At 44.7% G+C, this 12398-nt stretch overlaps 1 protein-coding gene across 2 annotated transcripts in view; it reads left to right on the top strand.

Moving 5' to 3' along the window:
• Ank2 (ankyrin 2) overlaps positions 1-12398 on the top strand; it is a 596871-nt gene that overhangs the window by 82514 nt on the left and 501959 nt on the right. Inside the window, exon 1 of one of the 2 annotated variants that reach the window (XM_052731615.1) lies at positions 9210-9370. The exons of the other annotated variant lie outside the window; for it this stretch is intronic. The gene's annotated coding sequence lies outside the window, so the exon portion shown is untranslated. Of the gene's footprint in view, positions 1-9209; positions 9371-12398 lie in introns of those variants that run through there. 2 annotated transcript variants of the gene reach the window in all.

The raw sequence follows: 12398 nt of genomic DNA, 5'->3' as shown, positions 1-12398 counted from the left end.
TAGCAATAAAGTATTTCAATGGGTTTCCTAAAAGGAAAGATTTTGACTGACCCAACAGCCTAGACAAGAACTATGTTAAAAATCCAATAAAAACAAAAATATAAACAAGTGTCATAGAATGGCATACCAATTAATAATAATAATAACTGATACACATTCACCTTCATAGTAAGAAAATGGAACTATCTTTCCTTTATTAAGTTAGTAGGTTTTCTTTGAAAGCAAAGAAACATGCCCCTGTACTGAGAGGATGCAGTGGATGGAAGGGCCTCCTAATGTCTGCCCGCTGCTGAGCGGATGAATGAGCCCATCTCACATCCACTAGAGCAAAACTAACAAAGATGTGTGGAAACAGCGTCTTTAAGAGCACCCAAATTGGCCGGTCGATGGTGGCACACACCTTTAATCCCAGCACTTGGGAGCCAGAGGCAGGCGGATCTTTGTGAGTTCGAGGCCAGCCTGATCTACAGAGCGAGATCCAGGAAAGGCGCAAAGCTACACAGAGAAACCCTGTCTCGAAAAACAAACAAACAAACAAACAAACAAACAAACAAACAAACACACCCAAATTATGTGTTCCTAATGCAACAGTCCAAGGCAGGGGTTCTGGCTGGAGGGGTAACTCTGCTTTCTGTTGTCATTTAAGGGTTCACTTTTCCCTAAGTGCTAAATGCATGTGGTTAGGACTTGTCTCAGGCAAGTCTGTGTGGTAGCAAGTCTGTGTGAAGAAAAAGAAAGGTGTCTAAAACAGTGTGGTGGTTTGAATAAGAATGGTCCCCATAGGCTCCTGTATTTGAGTGCTCAGTTATAGGCGGAATAAGCAGACAAGGAGAATTCTGGGAAGGAAAAACAGAACTGAGGAGGAGACGCCAGCCCACTGTCCAGGGAGCAGCATGTAATGGCACACAGGTAAAGCCATGGAAAACATGGCGACGTATAGATTAACAGAAATGGGCTGAGTTTAAGTGTAAGAGCTAGTCAGTAGTAAGCCTGAGCTAATGGCCAAGCAGTTTTAATTAGTATCAAGCCTCTGTGTGTTCATTTGGGTCTGAGTGGCTGCGGGACTGCCGAAGCCGGGTAGGACCAGGAAAACTTCAGTTACACTTAGTCATCAGAGAGTAGCACTATTTGAGAAGGATTAGGAGGTGTGGCCTTGTTGGAGTAGGTATGGTCTTGCTGGAGGAAGTGTGTCACTGGGGGTGGGCTTTGAGGTTTCAAAAGGTCCAGTCTTTCTTTCTCTTCCTGCTGCCTATGGATCCAGATATAGAACTTTCAGCTACTTCTCCATGTCTACCTGCATGCCTCTATGCTCTCCACCATGATGATAATGGATTAAACCTCTGAAATGTAAGCAAGCCCCAGATAAATGCTTTCTCATAAAAGAATTGCCAAGCCAGGTGGTGGTGGTGCACACCTTTAATCCCAACACACAGAGGCAGAAGCAGGTGGATCTCTGTGAGTTTGAGGCCAGCCTGGTCTACAGAGTGAGTTCCAGGACAGCCAGGGCTTTTACAAAGAGAAACCCTGTCTCAAAGAACCAGAGAGGGAAGAAAAAGAATTACCTTCGTCATGGTGTCTGTTCATAGCAATAGAACACTGGCTCGGACACACAAACGATTCACTTTCGGGCAAAAGAGGTAGAATTCTGCTCACAAGGCTGTACCTATTTCCAAGGAAGGCTGGGCGTGTAAGTTTCTGGGCGGGTAGCTCTATCTCTTTTCCAGACACTAGTTTGTTCGAATAAGACCACATTTTTTTTTTTTTGATTCTATAACTCAAATTTCTGGCAATCTATCCCAATGAATTGTATTTTAATTTTATAAATTAATGATAGCAAAATGAAGTGGCTCAGTCGTTAGAGAGCTTGCTGCTATTGCAGAAGACAGGAGTTGGGTTCCCAGTACCCAAGTGGGTCAGCCTGCGAGCTCCTGTAACTCCAGCGTCAGGAGATCCAGCACCCTCTTCTGGCTACCTCGGGCACCCACACACATTTACATCCCCTCAATACTTATTAAAAAAAAACCCAGTTATCAGTCATTTAATGAAGATAGCTCAGGCTGATGAGATGAGTCAGCAGGTACAAGCACTTGAGCGCAAGCCTGATGACCTGAGTTTGATTCCCAGAACCCACAGTGGAAGACAAGAACTGACTGCAGAACGTTGTCCTCTGACCTCCACAAGTGCACGCCAGCACACTCTCTCTCTCTCTCTCTCTCTCTCTCTCTCTCAAAAAACTCAGTAAAGAGAGTAATGTTAAGCACATTGCTTTCTGCAGAAGGAAGCTCCCTGTGTAACATCTGCACAATATTATTGACACAGTTTAAGAACTACAGTCAGGAATGAAATGAGAAAGGAAACTGTAGTGGGGTCTCAGGAAAGAGAGAGTGAGTTTCCTAGCATTCTGCTTGCTGTATGGAGGACAAGTGGACACAGTTGCCACAGTCCATGTGACAGCAATCACAGCATGAACTAGGGCTTTTGAGTAGAAATAATGACTAGACTTTTGAATATTCAACATTTTTAAACTACATACGTTTTGGGTGAGCATTCTGTGTGTGGGGCTAAATTTCCCACATGACTTAGCTCATTGGATAAGGAAGCGTGTCAAAAGACCACAGAATCAGGGTGTATAAGCAGATATCTAAAAAGGATTATTTTCAAATGTCCAAAATTGATTAGATTTATGAGATTAATGTTAGCAAGATCCCAAGAAATTCAATCCCAAGACACTTACGTACAAGTATATAGCTTAATTTTTTTAAAATTCTAGCTTAAAAATTAGTCTTTTTACAGAAAAATCACAAAACATCAACTCTTTGTTTGTATTACTTTGTCTTTGTTTCTTGCATTTAAAGTGAGCAGGTGAGGCAGAGGACCCAGATTCGATTTCCAGCACCCGCATGACCGCTAACAACTGCCTGTCACCCCAGTTCCGTGTGATCCAATGTGTTCTCTGGACTGCTCAGGCACTGTATGCACTCAGTGCACAGGCTTATGTGCAGACAAAACACCAAGAAAGAGAGCAAGAAAGAAAGAAAGAAAGAAAGAAAGAAAGAAAGAAAGAAAGAAAGAAAGAAGGAAAGAAAGGAAAGAAAGACCAAATGGACAGCCGAGGGTGTAGCTCAGGGGGAGTTTTTGCCTAGCACACATGACCCCTTGTTTGATCCCCAGTACCAAAAAAAAAGAGAAGTATGCTATTTTATAATATATCCAATCAAAGTTATGATATCCATATTTAAATAACATTTATTCATATAACTTATGCGATGGAAATAACACTTTATATGTAATTATAAACTTAAGATTTGATTTCTTATTTTCTCTATATATCTACCTTTATACCTACATACAAATAGAATATTTAAGTCATCTATTTGGACGGTACCAAGCACATAGTGTTTTCTCTTAGGAAGCTACGAAGATGCCTTTGGCTGTGGGATTCACTCTGCGGTTCCTCGGGACACTTACTTTCCATTTGATCACTCCTGGAAATTGGCTACATAAGGAAGAAACTGTGTGAGCTTTCCACTGCTGTGGGTTTTTTTTTTTTCTATCCACACAGCACCTCTGGGTTTTTTTTTTTTACACCAAGAACTGCTCCATTTCTCTGCAGGCCCCCACTGGGTGCCTGAGAATTTAATTCAGTTCTGACAGTAACTACCCAGAGTTAATGCAGGTGCCAGAGGTTAAGAGCTCAGTCCTTCAAAGTTGCCCTCAATTCCATATGCCAGTTACAAGTAATGGGTCTCCAGGCTTCCCATACTTCTGTGCACTTTGGCTGTAAATTGGGGTTCCCTTCATTTGCTAATTTGTTGCAACAGCTCTCAGAACCCAAGGAAATACTTTACTTTCACCATTACTGGCTTATTTTAGAGTATTAGGGGAGCTGGGGAGCTGGTTCAGTCTGTAAAGTGCTTGCCTGTAAAACACGAGGACTTGAGTTCAGATCCACAGGACCAGGCTTGGGGACACATCTGTAACCCCAAATCTGGGGAAGCAGAGGTGGGAGGATCTTCGGGGCTTGCTGTTCAGTGAGTTTAGCTGACTTGACACGCTTTGTGATTGACTGTCTCAAACTATAAGGCAATGAGATGGTTCAGTGGGTAAGGGTGCCTGCCACCAAGCCTGAGTTTGATCCCTGGAACATACATGGTAGAAGGAGAGAACTGACTCCTGCAGGCTGTTCTTTGACTGTCATATGCATGCTGTGGCAGTTATTCAGGGGCGCGCGCGCGCACGCACACACACACACACACACACACACACACACACACACACACACACACACTAAATGTAGGGAACATAAACAAGTAGGAAGCTACTGGGTAAGAGACACAGTAATGACCCCTGACCTCCATATGCACACACATAAACATGCCCACACATACATGAAAACTATTAGTAAGGTTACCAGCAAAAAACTTGATGAAGAGTATGTATTTTGAGGTTAGGAAGGATCTTTTAAAATATTTTTTAATTAATTTTTTTTTGAGACAGGGTTTCTCTGTATAATGGCTCTGGCTGGCCTCAAACTCACAGAGATCTGCCTGCATCTGCATCTCAAGTTTTGGGATTAAAGTTGTGTGCCACCATGCCCAGCCTAGGAAGGGTCTTTATTGCAGGGCTTGCACCCCTGTGAACTCTGTGGAATATGAATGTTTTTGCCAGCCCAGAAGCCCCATTGACCATGCAGCTTACAGTTATTTGGTATTTATTTTTTTGAGAAAGGGTTTCCGGCCCAGGCTTGGAGTTTACAATTTAGCCCAGGCTGGCCTCATGCTGTGGCAGTTCTTCTGCTTCAGCCTTCCGTTGCTGAGGTCATGGCTGTGAGTCACCAGGCGCTCCATGTAGGCTTTTCAGCAGACTCATTACGTAGTGTGACCGACCAAATCACTGGTCATCTATGAGTAAGTCAGTCTGCAGCCCCTCTCTACTTCCTGCAGACAGAGGTTTCCAACCTCAGTCATGCTGACTCCTTGGCTGCTAGCTCTCACCCGGCAGCTGTATGTGCTTGCTCCTCTCCTTCCAGTCACGACATTAGCACAATGCACAGGGTTGTGTGAAAGGGGCTTATTATGAAGAACAAAATGCTTGCTTTGCCTCATCACCTAGGAAATGGCAGGACCTGAGGTGCTCTGTGCTGGAAGCCAGGACTAGAGGGCAACTGTATGTACTTTTCACTACACCGCAGCAGCCACAGCACTTTCGATCCACATGGTTTAGTGATTCTCCTCCCCTGCCATCTTACTAGGCACCCGCCACCCTTTGCTCCTCTCTTGGGACCACTCCAACCAGCTTCTTTCTTCCTCTTCCAGGTCCCGTGCATCTTTTTGCTCATTCCTCACCTTCATAACCCATTTTTACCCTCTCTTGGTCTCCTTTCTAGGCTTTTAAGCTACACACACACACGCACGCACGCACGCACGCACGCACGCAGTACAGGCTAAGATCTGCATGTGAAAGAGGACACACTGTATTTATCTTTCTGAGTTTCTGAATCTGGGTCTCTTTGCTTAAGGTTGCACTTCAAATCCGTTCATTTTCACACAAATTTTAGTTTTTTTTACAGCCGAATAAAATTCCACTGTGTATACCGGCGGTCACATTTTCCTTATCCATTCGTCTCTGATGGACAGCTGGGCTGATCCCACTTCTTTGATGTTATACACAAACCCGCCAAACTGTGGGTGCAGTGTCTCTGGCGGGATGGAGTCCTTTGGGTGCATGTCCAGCAGTGCTAGAGCTGGGTCATATAGCAGTACTGGTTTTCATTTTTTGAGAAATCCCCAAACTGATTTTCATAACTTTTGTACTCATTTATACTCTGACCAGCAGCAAATAAGGGTTGCTATTTCCCACATCCTCACAGAATTTGTTGGTAGGTTTCTCTTTCTTTCTTTGCTTTTTTTTTTTTTTTTTTGGTGGTGGTGGTTCGAGAGAGGGTTTCTCTGTGTAGTCCTGGACCTTCCTCTATAGACCAGGCTGGTCACAAACCCAGATATCTGTCTGCCTCTGCCTCCCGAGTGCTGGGAATAAAGGCGTGCGCCACCACTGCTCAGCCTATTGGTAGGTTTCTTGACTACCAACATTCACCACTCTGACTTCATTCAGGCGGTATCTCAAAGTGGTTTTAATTTACATTTCTCTGAAGACTAGAGATGTTGAAAACTTTAAGAAATATTTATCGAATATCTGTATTTCTCCTTTTGATAAATGTCTTTTCATAGTTCTTTTATTCTTACAATTGAGCGTTTGTTATATTTAAGACACTAAAAATGACGCCAGGGTGCATGGTATTCAATGACTTTATAACTGTTTCCACACATATGCCTGAACTGCGTTAGGAAACCAAATGCATAGGAAGTAATGCAGTTGAAATATAGAGGGTATTTTTCTCTGCTAGGGAAAAGCCTGGTCTCCAGCAGTCATGACAGGCAAGGCTTGGCCACCCTTTCCAACATTTCATTTAAAGAGAGGAATAATGGGATATTATCGAAAAGCTGACAAGGGGAGATTTAATTGATGTGGTCACATCGGGAAGAAGAACAGATAAAGGGGTCTAGGGACCCCCAACTCTAATTTTAGGATGCTGATGTGAGGATTAGGTTTTAAAAGAGCATGAGCTATGCTTACTTAAGCAGTCCTGGTCAGGGTGTGGTCCCACGCATCATTATCTTGGTGCTGGTCCTGCAAGGTGGTCTGAAGAAATCATTACCTGAGGGGGCAGGTGGCTCTCAGGAGACGAGCACTCCAGGTATGGCCTCGCTAGGATACATGCCTCGTGTGGAGGGTGTGGTCCTGCCAGGTTTTGCTGTGGAATCCAAGGTGACTATGGCCTGGGGAGAATGAGTTATCTTCGTGTCTCCAGCCAGTGATGTCAGGCCTTCACCCTGTGCCCCTAGTGGTGTTTAACAAGAACAACTTGGAAGCATCTGCTGAATTACATTCTGATTACTGCTGTCTGTTTTGACTATGATTTCGCTTCATTAAAACCTTAATGATTTTGGATTTTCTTACCTTAAACTTTATATTCATTACAATGTACCATCAGGAAATTAGGATAAAACACAGTTTGGTTATTGTTGCTTTTGTTCTTTGGGGGGCCCCACCACCCAGCTCCCAAATAAATCACACATGGAAGCTTATACTTCATTATAAATGCCCGGTCTTAGCTTGGCTTGTTTCTTCCCAGCTTTCTTAAATTAGCCTGTCTACCTTTTGCCTTTGGGCTTTTGCCTTTCTTTATTTCTGTATACCTTTCATTATTTCTTTCTCTGTATATGGCTGTGTAGCTGGGTTGCTGGCCCCTGAAGTCCTCCTCCTTTCTCTCTCATTCCTTTCTCTTTTCCTCCCAGATTTCTCCTTCTATGTCTTCTCTCTGCCTGCCAACCCCACCTATTTCTCTCTCCTCTGTAGCATGAATCTTAGAGAGTCTTATTAATAAAATCAAACCCGGGGCCAGTTGTCGGGGTGAAATGCTGGATGGTCAGAGAGACAGAACAAGCCACAGCTAACCTCACCTGGCCAATTCCTCAGCTGATCCTGTTTCCTCAGACTGGAAGCCTCTGAGTCCTCATCCAGAATGAATCTCAGCTGAACTGTGTTGCTCCAAAGCCTGAAAGCTTAACCAGCCAAATGCTTAACCAGCCAAATGCTTAACCAGCCAAATGCTTAACCAGCCAAATGCTTCCAGTTTCTGGTCCTCACGCCTTATAAACCTTCCTACTTTCTGCCATCACTCCCTGGGATTAAAGGCTCACTTCTTGGGATTAAAGGCATGAGTCACCATGCCTGGCTGTTTCCAAGGCGGCCTTGAACTCACAGAGATCCAGAGGGATTTCTGCCTCTGGAATGCTAGGATTAAAGGCGTGTGCTAACATTTTCTAGCCTAAGTATCTTGTGGCTTTTCTGTTCTCTGACCCCAGATAAGTTTATTGAGGTACACAATATTTTGGGGAACACAATACCACCACACTCCTTCCTCACTATTGGCTGTTCAGCTCTGTATTAGACCATCAGGTGTTTTAGATGGCCACAGTAACACAGCCTCACAGAGTTGAACGAATGCAACATATATAAAAGTAACATATCTTAAAATAGTATTCCCCAACATTTGGTTAATAACCTTTCTATTCAAAGCCAGTTGTGGTGGCTTATAGTTGTAACTCCAGCATTCAGGAAGTTGAGGCATGGAGGTTGCAGGGAGCTGGGCACCTTCCTGGGCTACATGGTAAAACCTTGTCTTAAAGGAACAAAGGCATGAGGAGACAGGGGAGATGGCTCCGTGAGAAAGTGCTTGCTATGAAAGTATGACCCCCCCCCGAGTTCTGATACCCAGCACCCACATAAAATGTGGGTGTGGCAGCGTGTCTCTGTGACCTCAGTGCCGGGGGAGGAGCCCTGAAAACCCCATTACCTTCTTTTCTTATCACAGAAATTGAAGCAGAAATATTTATGCCCTCCCCCCATTCTGATAGGCTCCTTTTGTGTCAGCTAGAAATAGGTGATAATAAATGGTTCCTGAATGAATGCATCCAGTGCAAATAGGCTATCTTGATTTCTTCCCTGCTCATTTGTCTGTCTGGGTCTGTAAGTGTGTTTTGGTTGGACTGTATGTGAGCACTCTCATGATGAGAACTTCATACTGCTCCGAGCCTAATGGTTATGTCCCTGAGGCCTTCCCCCATGAACCCTACTCTGTGATGACTTGCTTAAAACAATGCACACACACACACACACACACACACACACACACACACACACACACTTCTCCAGATCTTGTGGCATCAACTTATGCATAGGAGATGATCTGTTGCAAGGTGGTTTGGGCAGTGGCCGTGGGTTTTGCAGATGAGGTCACTCCCACAGCGCTGGCTTCCTGATTCATTCCCCTTCTAGTCTAAACCAGGAGTGGGTCTCCAGTTACTGCCATGCTTGGGCTGCACACAGGCTGTGAACAAATCCAAACGCAGTTTCTGCTGCTTTTCCCCTTCTGTTAGACACAGAAGGAACCAGGCCACCAAAAAAAAATATTTTATAAGAAAACAACAGTTTCTGACGCTGTACCACCTGCTTCAATGTAAGCCAGGGCACGGAGTGATGCAACCCACAAGCGTGGAAGGGGCTGGCGGATGGGCTGTCTCGGGCTGATCTGATGTCAGAGCAGATCATGTGGTGCTCTGTAGGCAGCTGGGACTGGCCCGCGGGAAGCACATGGATTACAGTCTGAGGCTGTGATGGGAAAGTCGGTTCCTGGGCTGTTGTCTCCCACACATCAGCAGGCGGGGAAGCTGGGGACTCCGACTCGCCCTGCTCGGGGCCCCTCCTGCTGCGTGGTCACAGGCAAGCGCTGAGAGAAGCCGCTGCTGTAGTAAGTGCTTCAAGAAGGTCTTTGTTCGGAGCGTTTGGGAAGCCGGGAGGAAGTGTTGGTGTGGATGGGGGGGATGTTGGGAGCCCTTTGTAAATCGCGCTCGGGATCTGGGTTGGGCAGCATGGCTTTACATGCCATCCCCGGAGGTCAAAGGCAGCGCCCGATGTGCAGATGGTCCCCAGCCCCGAGTTCGGTTTGCTCTTCACGTGATGTGCTTTTCTGGGTTTGGTTTTTGTTTTTGTAATTGCAGGGCAGATTTTTTTCTTTTAGACCCGATTGAAGTGAATTGATTTCAGATTCTCTAACCCTGTGTGGACTTGTTTTCTCTGTGACAAGCGAGGGGTGCGGAGAGGGTGGGAGCTCCCTCCGTCAACATCGCTGCTTCCTAAGATTCAGGTTGTGTTTGTGCCAGAGGAATATGTAGTGGTTGCCACCTTTCCCTGCTTTGGGTGAGTAGGTGAAAAGGGGAGAGGCAGGGTGGCGCGGCAGTAAGGACACTTGGTTAGTTTTGGTGAACGGTGGGGCTGCTAGGAGATTGCTTTTTTTTTTTTTTTTTTTTTTTTAGGTTAAATTTTGTATTGGGTACTGTCAGTTGACAGAACAGACAGCGGCAGGAAAATGATGGAGTTCTCACTCTCTTTCCCAGCAAGCACATTCTCTTTCCTGCTTCCAAAGCCCAACTAAGGTGCGGCAGAGTGAGAAGTGCAGATTTCTAAGCATCGTTGTTTTGTGTTTTTTTTTTTTTTTTTCTTTTTTCCTGACAGGAGGGCAGTGCTAACTCACGCCTCGGGCTCCATCCTCAGCTCTCCAGCATCTTAGGTGTGGCCTTTTTGGAGTATGAGAACAGGGATGGAATACCATCTTACTGTTCCTTCCGGCATATTACACCCAATCTCTTGCAGAGGCTGGAGATAAATATGTGTACTTGGAAGGATAGGAGGGGAATTTAGGAGAAGAGATTGTTTATTTGCTCTGGCCTGAGACCCCTCTTCCCCGTGAGCTCTTTATAGAGTTTTAGATCTAGTTGTGTGACATCTCCTTGAAAGACAATACACAGAAAATTAGGCTCTGTTTTTAAGCAATGGTATACCCCTCCCTCTTAAAAAAACAAATAAAAGGATAACCTCTTACAAGCAATAGCCTTTGAGGCTTTGGGGCCAAAGACTGATTCCAGAAGCATGTAGACATTTAATAAACTTTTAGGGTGGGAGAGATGTTGGAATGGAAGCAAAAGTCTGTTTAGATACGGTCTATTTTCCTCTACAGCTTTTTGCAATCCTCGGTTTAAGTCACAGAACACCAAACAACAGACAGGAGCTTGCCCCACCCATCGAGCTGTGAACATGGAGTCCTCTCTTCCCATTTCATCCCCTCGAATTGCATAAGCTAATGCAGAGCCAGGGCTAGGATTCATCTTCCCAGTCTTGTGTGCCACAGGTGTAAGCCTTATGAAAAAAAAAAAAAAAGAGAATGAAATGAAGATTTTTCCTGCTTCCGTGCTATGGAGTTAAGATGGATTTATTCTGGAAAGGGTTCTACCTCTCCTGGTCACCGTGAGCCACTTCAGTTAGGGGAGTCCAATACGAAGAAGGTCTCTAAGCCAGCTCTCCGGGCCTCCTCAGACTAGCTGGAAACCACACCCCCCTTTTTGGTCCCATGCCAAGACAATCTCTCTGAATGTGGGGGCCTGATAAAATGATGCCCATGCTTGAACACACTAATGCCCTCTGCATAAGGCCGAGGAACCCTCCGTTGACTGCAGGCCATACTACCTGTTTCTCAGGGAGATGCTCATTTATGGACATTTTAGATTTTTGAATTAAAAAAAAATTATCAGCTGGGTGTGGCACGGTGGTGCACACCTTGAATCCCAGCCCTTGGGAGGCCAGGCCAGCTTAGTCAGTTATGAGTCTGAAGGCAGCTTGGTCTGTGTAGTGAATTTCAGGCCAGGCAGGGGTCCATAGTCATTGTTTCAGAATAAAACAACATTAATATTAATATGAAAAGAATGGAAGAAAGATATCAATTTTTCAGCCTCCCACAAGCGTTGGTTAATAGCTGTCTTCCTTGTAAAATGAAGGCGACTACAGTTGAGATGGGGCACGCCACACACGCCACATTCTACTTTTCAGGGGAGGTACGAGGGCTAGACTGGAGTTGCGGACTTACAGTTGTCTCAGTGTTTATAGGGAGGAAAGTCATCCAGCGAGCAGAAGGTGAGTGACAGCCCAGGGTTGGCACCCCTCCAAAAAAAAATGGTGTTTCTCTTTTAGATTATTTTGCATTTTATTAAAACATCGGATTAACAGGATAGTAAAAATCACCGTAACTTCATGTTCCTTCCCACATGTTGTCTTGGAAAAGATCACAAAGGCTTTAATTAAGATAATGGGGCTAGCTGGGTGGTGGTGGCACAGGCCTTTAATCCTAGCACTTGGGAGGCAGAGGCAGGGGGATTTCTGAGTTTGAGGCCAGCCTGGTCTACAGAATGAGTTCCAGGGCAGTCAGGGCTACACAGAGAAGCCCCGTCTTGAAAAACAAAAATACAAAACAAAACAAAAACCAACCAATGAATGGAAGCAAGCAAGCAGGGCTCTGTTTTTTCTTAGGAGAGTAGCATGGGTATTTGTCTCTCCTGGTCTGGTGGTGAGATTGTAAATACCTGCTCTGGCTGTGTGGGAATGTGGACCGTCCTAATTAAGGAGCTCATGTATCATTTCTCAACAACTGCAAGCACCACACACCAGCATTTGAAGGCCTCCTATCTGGATAGTTTTCTGACTTACGCAGTATTCCATGTTTAAAGCAAATCGGGCCAGGGGACTTATTTAAAGCCATTGAAATGATGTTTAATTTGCTGTAAATTCAGAGTACTTTTTCTCCCTTTAAATTCATTCTGGGCTTGACCTGGATTAAAAAAAATACTTGTTGATTGATGAAACAAATATATACAACATTGCAATATCTGCTTATGAGTATGCCATTTATATATTTCTCTCATTCACTTTGATACTGGGAATCGAACCCA

Source organism: Peromyscus californicus, unplaced genomic scaffold (assembly GCF_007827085.1).
Source record: "Peromyscus californicus insignis strain IS unplaced genomic scaffold, ASM782708v3 Scaffold_9__1_contigs__length_137607984, whole genome shotgun sequence".
NCBI classification, from domain to species: domain Eukaryota; kingdom Metazoa; phylum Chordata; class Mammalia; order Rodentia; family Cricetidae; genus Peromyscus; species Peromyscus californicus.
This window is presented reverse-complemented; position numbering and strand designations above follow the sequence as displayed.